Below are 6,046 nucleotides of genomic sequence, written 5' to 3' on the forward strand. Positions count from 1 at the left end.
CCAGGATCTAGAGTACACTTCAGCCTGAGTCTCTCCCTGCTTTACGCTCCACACACAGCTCATCTCTGTGCCACCTGGCTGGCATGGGGGTTTTTGCAGGGCTGGCATGTCCCCACCACCTATCTCCAGTGCCTCCCCAGCAGTAAGGGCCCCAAGGGCCAAAGGGAAATGGTGAGGGATTGCAGTGGACTGAACTGGTTCACAAGGAAAACCGAAATTCTTTTCATTTATGCAAGGGGCACAGCTCAGAGAAACCAACTGAGTTTGGGTGCTGTAAGCCCAGATAAAGGCAATGGGAAGACCCTGACGTGCCTGCACAGAGCACAGCCCTTCCTGGGATGCCATGCAGCCCCCAGACAGGGGCATGGCTCACACACACGGACACCAAAAAAACCCCCAAATACCACCAAAATCCAATAATAATGTGCCAGTAACAAATACCACAGATAGTAAAGAAACACCCAGGTATAGAAACACCCCCATAAAGTAGATAAATTAGGATGCTACAAAACAGGACTATTACTGTTTCTACTGTGACTTAGTAAAGAGCTGATTCTTTCTGAAATTATGCATTAAATTACTTCCAAGGTTCATTTGGGCAGCAGTTGCTGTTGACGGACATGGGCCACGTCCTACAGAGTTTCAGCCCAGCCTATGGAAGGTGCACAAATACTTCACAGAAAGAAATTGCTCATGGCCTCACTGAATTACATGCCTGAGACCACAGACCAGAATTTGGGCCCACCACAAAACATTAAGATGATGAGAATGACATTTTATTACATTGCCTTTCCAGCCTGGTATAGCTTTACAGGACCATTTAAAAAATACTTTGATCATTTCAAACCCTGTAAATGGTGAGCAGTGACAGGCTGTGAACTCTCAAGAAGGCAATTTAATTATGTGCATGTCCTGTAATGAAGGCTGTAGGTGGCTAAAATTAGAACTGGCAAAAATTATGAATATGCATTTGCTTGGTGATGCCAAAAATGAGCTCATTTGAAAAAAGAAGTTGTAGATAACCATTTCTTAAGAGCTTAGGTACAGGGACTCCCTCATAATTTTTATACATTTTATACAAAATATGTATATACATTATATATCTGTATGAACAGACACAGGAACACATCAGTTTGTGTATGTTCTGCCAGGGTTCCTTTATGACCATAGGAATAGTGAAGGACTTCTTGGGTCGTGGCACACAATCCCTGCCACTGCCTGCACCACCACATGCAAGTCACCCACACAAATAAACTGACTTCTATCTTAAAAATAGCTGCAGTATTTTCACCCCTTTCTCTGCTAAGTAAAAGGTTGCAGAATGTTCTCTACTGCTCGGGAACCATCTCCAGACTAACAGCCTGAACAGTCAGAGCTCACACTGTTCTTCTCACCACACTTTTTTTGGCCAGCATTGTCTTTTAGCTGAAGTAGCCCTTCCTCTTTGCCTTGAGATGTGCTCACAGACATTGATCACATCCTCTCTTGAGCTCCATTTTGCAAGGGCAAATATTCTGTGGTCCTCTACCCAGCTTCCCTGCAAGGCAGGTTTTCCCATGCTTATCACACTGAGCTTTAATTAACCAGCATGTTTTAGTTAAAAAAAAAAAAAAAAAAAAAGCACTATCATGCCACTGAAAGCCATGTTGATGTTCACTCCATGTACAGTTTCCTTCTGATTCTGTATTCCATAGCAGCATATTAGAAATGGAAGAAGTATGCATGCAATTCCCTCAAGCTTTCAGTTTTCCCCAGGAAGTCGTGAGTCATGAGCAGGCAACCAGAACAAAACAGAGATGCTATGTTTGAAGAAGAGTTTAACACTTGAGATTTTTAAAGTGAACAACAGTCACAATAAAGAAGTTGTAATCCAGATTCTCCACTGAACTGCAGCTACATTCTGTCTGCTGCACACCCAGATTCAGGTTACTCCAACCACTCTCCTGTTTGATCTCAACTGTCCTGCTCTTGACTCAAGACCTCAGAACCAACCTCCAGACACACCACCAAGTTCAACTGGTTTTTCTCTTAAAGAAGTAGCTAAAGTTTTGCATTTCTCTCCTTCCAGAAAAGCCACTGCCAGGACCTACATTTGCAGACACCCTCTCCCCTGCCATCTGCACAAAGTCCACCACATCAACAAATGATGTGCCCTGGGTGCTCTAACACCGAAAACCAGGTGGCTCAAACAAGCATCCCCAAAGATGGCAGGCAATGACAATGCAGGTGGAGTCATTCCCTATGAGCCAGGCCACACGTGGAATCACCACAGGCACATGAGCTTGCTGCAGACGCTGCAATAGCACACAGCCAACACTGAGTCCTGGCAGGATGGAACTCTCTGCCCTGGGAAAGCAAAGGTCCTGGAAAACTTTTACATGTAGGTGAGAGACAACCTCTCTACAGAGAGAGACTGGGTCGGTCTCTCGATTAGAGATCTACTCACACCTCAAGTACACTTGCACTCTTATGGAGAGGGAAACAAAAAAACAAGAGAGAAAAAGAGCAGATAAACCGTACTAGGAAGAGAGGATATAATAGGAGAGAAAATGGTTTTGCTTCCCAAAAACCAACTGAAAAATAAAGCCTTTAAAGCCCAAAAAAGCATAAACGTCATTGCCAGCAATTCAGTCTTTCTGCACTGCTTTATTAATTTTCCATTAAACTCATTTCTTTTAAAACCCATTCCTCACTTCTAAGACCAAGCTACTACACTACCACAGCAGTATTAACCTCCATTAAATAATTAAAGGATGGATTATCATCATCAGACCTCGTGTGTCACCTCTCTGAAACCTAATGTCTCTTCCAATGGCCTGGAATATAATGAGATGTTCAAATATAAAAAGTTGAGTTACTGCTTTTTTCAGTTATGACATTTACTCAGTCAGAAAGATCTAACTTTTCAACTGCATTACTTACAATTTACTTATGATCCTGGTGGTTGAGAGCAATCTTTAAGGAAGCTATCCCTTTGAATCTCCTTTTTAGATTAGCATTTAATTACTGTAACAAATTTCCAGATGTACAAATTATAATGGACTGTAAATCAGCTCTTCCCCTTTGAACCACAACGTTGCATTTTTTGGCCTTCTGCATCCTCAGACCACCAAACATCTATCTCTTCTTAGCTCTTGTTCTTCACAGTACCTATTTATGTTCAGTTAGTGGTTTCTAGGTCAGGAGCTTTTCCCATTGCAGGACTCCACGTTCCCCCCAAACACTGGGGTCTGGTTTCAAGCTCCTCAGGTGGCACCATGATGCTGCTTCTGTTACAAATAGAGCAACTCCCAGGCATGTCCAAGAAAATGCAGGAAACTTTTCAGAAAGTGTATAATTTCTACATGTGGGGCATGGTCACCGCTGATGGCTGCATGTTTTTGACCAAGATACCTCCAAGAGCAGCAAAGAGAAAGGCTGTCCTTAGTCACATGAACTGGCCTCAAACAATCCCTCAACTAAAGAGAGATATGACTGAAGTGCATTATTAAAAGAAATGTCTTATGCAACAGTTAAGATGGTGTGATAGGCCCAAAGATTTTTAAATTAGATCAGCTCTAATTGAGGAAATGAGATATCATCAGTCTGGTCTCTCCTCTCCCTCTTACTGCAGAGCTGTGTCTCTCCCCTGATTTTGGAGCTTGCTTGTCCCCTCCCTGCCCAGGGGAGGGTGGTCTGCGGTTACCAACTTGCCTCCTGCCCACCCTGAACACACCAAGAGGGACTTTTGTCCAGTTCAAGGCTCACCACAGCCTTGGCTAGAGCTCCTTTAGGTCCTGCCCCAGTCCAGGGAACAGCATCCAGCTGCCCATCTGGCCATTGCCACTGTTGCCTTCCAGGGCTGCCAAATGGGAAGTGCTGAGGTTTGCAAGTAGGAGATGCAATGGAATCACAAGCTCTCACAATTACTGAAGAGGAGAATAATTTCCTCATGCAAACCATAGTAGAGAGACTTTTCCAGGCTGGTTCAGCATCAGTGGGGTGGGTCTGAAGCAAACTGCATCTCTGGAGCAGTTGCTGCAGAGATGACAGCAACTGGATTATGAGCAGTTATCCCAGAGGCAGAACAGACTACCACAGCCTTTGGATTTTTAAGATATGTTGGAAGCTGCATTAACCTGTAATGCTTCTGAAATAAAGCACTTAGTACCGCCCTAGCAAAATTATACAGCTCATTTCACAGAAGAAAATTCAAGTCACAATGAATAAAAAACACAGAGAGGGAAGTGATTTAAAGGCAACACCTTGCTAATGACAAGAACATTTCTTTGATGAGTGGGGTTATAAAGGAGCGGTCTAAAGTACAACTGCATCCTTCATGAAGCATCAAATATGCTGGAAAATAAACCAAATCTTCCATGCTGACTTACCCTATTACAATGATGTTCTGGAAAATTGTCAAACACACACAAATACAGGCACGTGTGACTGAAGGGGCAGTTGGTCCCATGTCCTCTGCACAGGGACCAGGATCCTGTCCCTGCCTCGAGTCCCCTGGAGCCTCTGCACTGCCTTGGGGTGCACAGGGTGGGACCCCCACCCCACGTCAGGGAGAGCAGAGCTGGGGTAGCACCCACCACCCTGGGGGACAGGGGGTGGCTGCACTTGAGCCACCACACTCCAGTGGAGGATTTCTGTTAAAAGAATGTGCAGAACATTTGTTTTCCTAGAAACTTTCTTTCACAGTCACTCATTTAAATGGATTCCACTGCCTGTTTTATGCCTCTCTTCATTCCAGTAGAGACTAAATTAAGCTTTGAAGTTAGTGAGAAATCCTAATGGCATTTGACTTCAGTGCTATTGCCTGAATCCTGGAGAATTAAAGGAAGGGGGAGAGCAAGACGAAAGAAACCACTCTTCTCTTTTATTGTTTTCTACAGCTTCATCCCGAAATGACTGACTTTGAAAATAACCTTAGCGCCCAACTTTATACATTATTCATATGTACTAAAACATATAAATACAGTTTTCAAAGGTTAAAATAAAGCTCCTTTCATGTACAGGTTACAATTATTTAATATTTTGAGACAGCAACTTACATCATTAATATTAAACAGCAGATAGGGGGGAAAAAGTGACCTAAAACGAGCATGTCCTTTTCTCATCAGTATGGAACATTTATACACTGCTCGGGAAACTGCTAGACTAGAAGCATGCATAAGGTCTTCCAAAAAGGAGGGAAGAATTAAGCATTTTAATTTTGCATAGAAGTGTAGCTGCCGGTTTGCCATTGACTAAGAACATGGTCTGTCAAAATGTCTATTTGCAAGGAATTTCCTGGCAGGGTAATAGTCATAGGGGATCAAGCAGTAGTATTATTTCAGTTTTCAGGAATAATAATGACCATTTAGTCACAATTAGAAGCTAAATTATGGGTGTGTATTTGATTACTATGACAATAAACGGGAGGCACCTGGAGCATACCTGTACACAGCGTCTGGGCTAATTTAAATGTGTGCAGGACCTGAATACAGCTGTGAACCACAGAATAACCCAGAGATGCAAATTCCATGCTCTCTGGGCAATGTCAAAGATATCATTGCACCCACCACTGTCATGATTAAATTTCCTTATTGAAGGATGAAGCAGGCCTGAGTTTTAAGCAAGAGTTCATTTTTTCTAATGTTCACTCAGAAAGGAGAAAGACAACTTCTGCCTCTGTGACAACTCCTTCCTGGCTGCAAACAGGATTAATCCTAATTGCCAGGGACAGAAATCCTGTTAGACTATCCAGCCTGGCTCTCTGATAGCACAGGATACTCCCCCCGGGCTTCTAGGTTATTATCTATTGCTTTGTTTAGCCTGTCTTCCAATTTTGTGTGGATGCCCATAACTAGTACCTAGGCACTTCTCCAGTTGATTACATAGCTGAGAAGGATCAATAAAATCTCATGGACTCTTCAATTCTCAATTCAGGTCACTCAGGCACACTGGGGGAATGGTGAGGGATCAAATGTTAGATGCCAACAAGAGCATCCTGCATCCTCTTCCTGCTGTCAAAAATTGCTTATGGAAAAAAGCCATGTTCAAAGTGTCCCAAATTGAG

Source organism: Manacus candei, unplaced genomic scaffold, assembly GCF_025592945.1.
Source record: "Manacus candei isolate 608988 ecotype Guabito, Panama unplaced genomic scaffold, ASM2559294v1 h1tg000076l, whole genome shotgun sequence".
NCBI classification, from domain to species: domain Eukaryota; kingdom Metazoa; phylum Chordata; class Aves; order Passeriformes; family Pipridae; genus Manacus; species Manacus candei.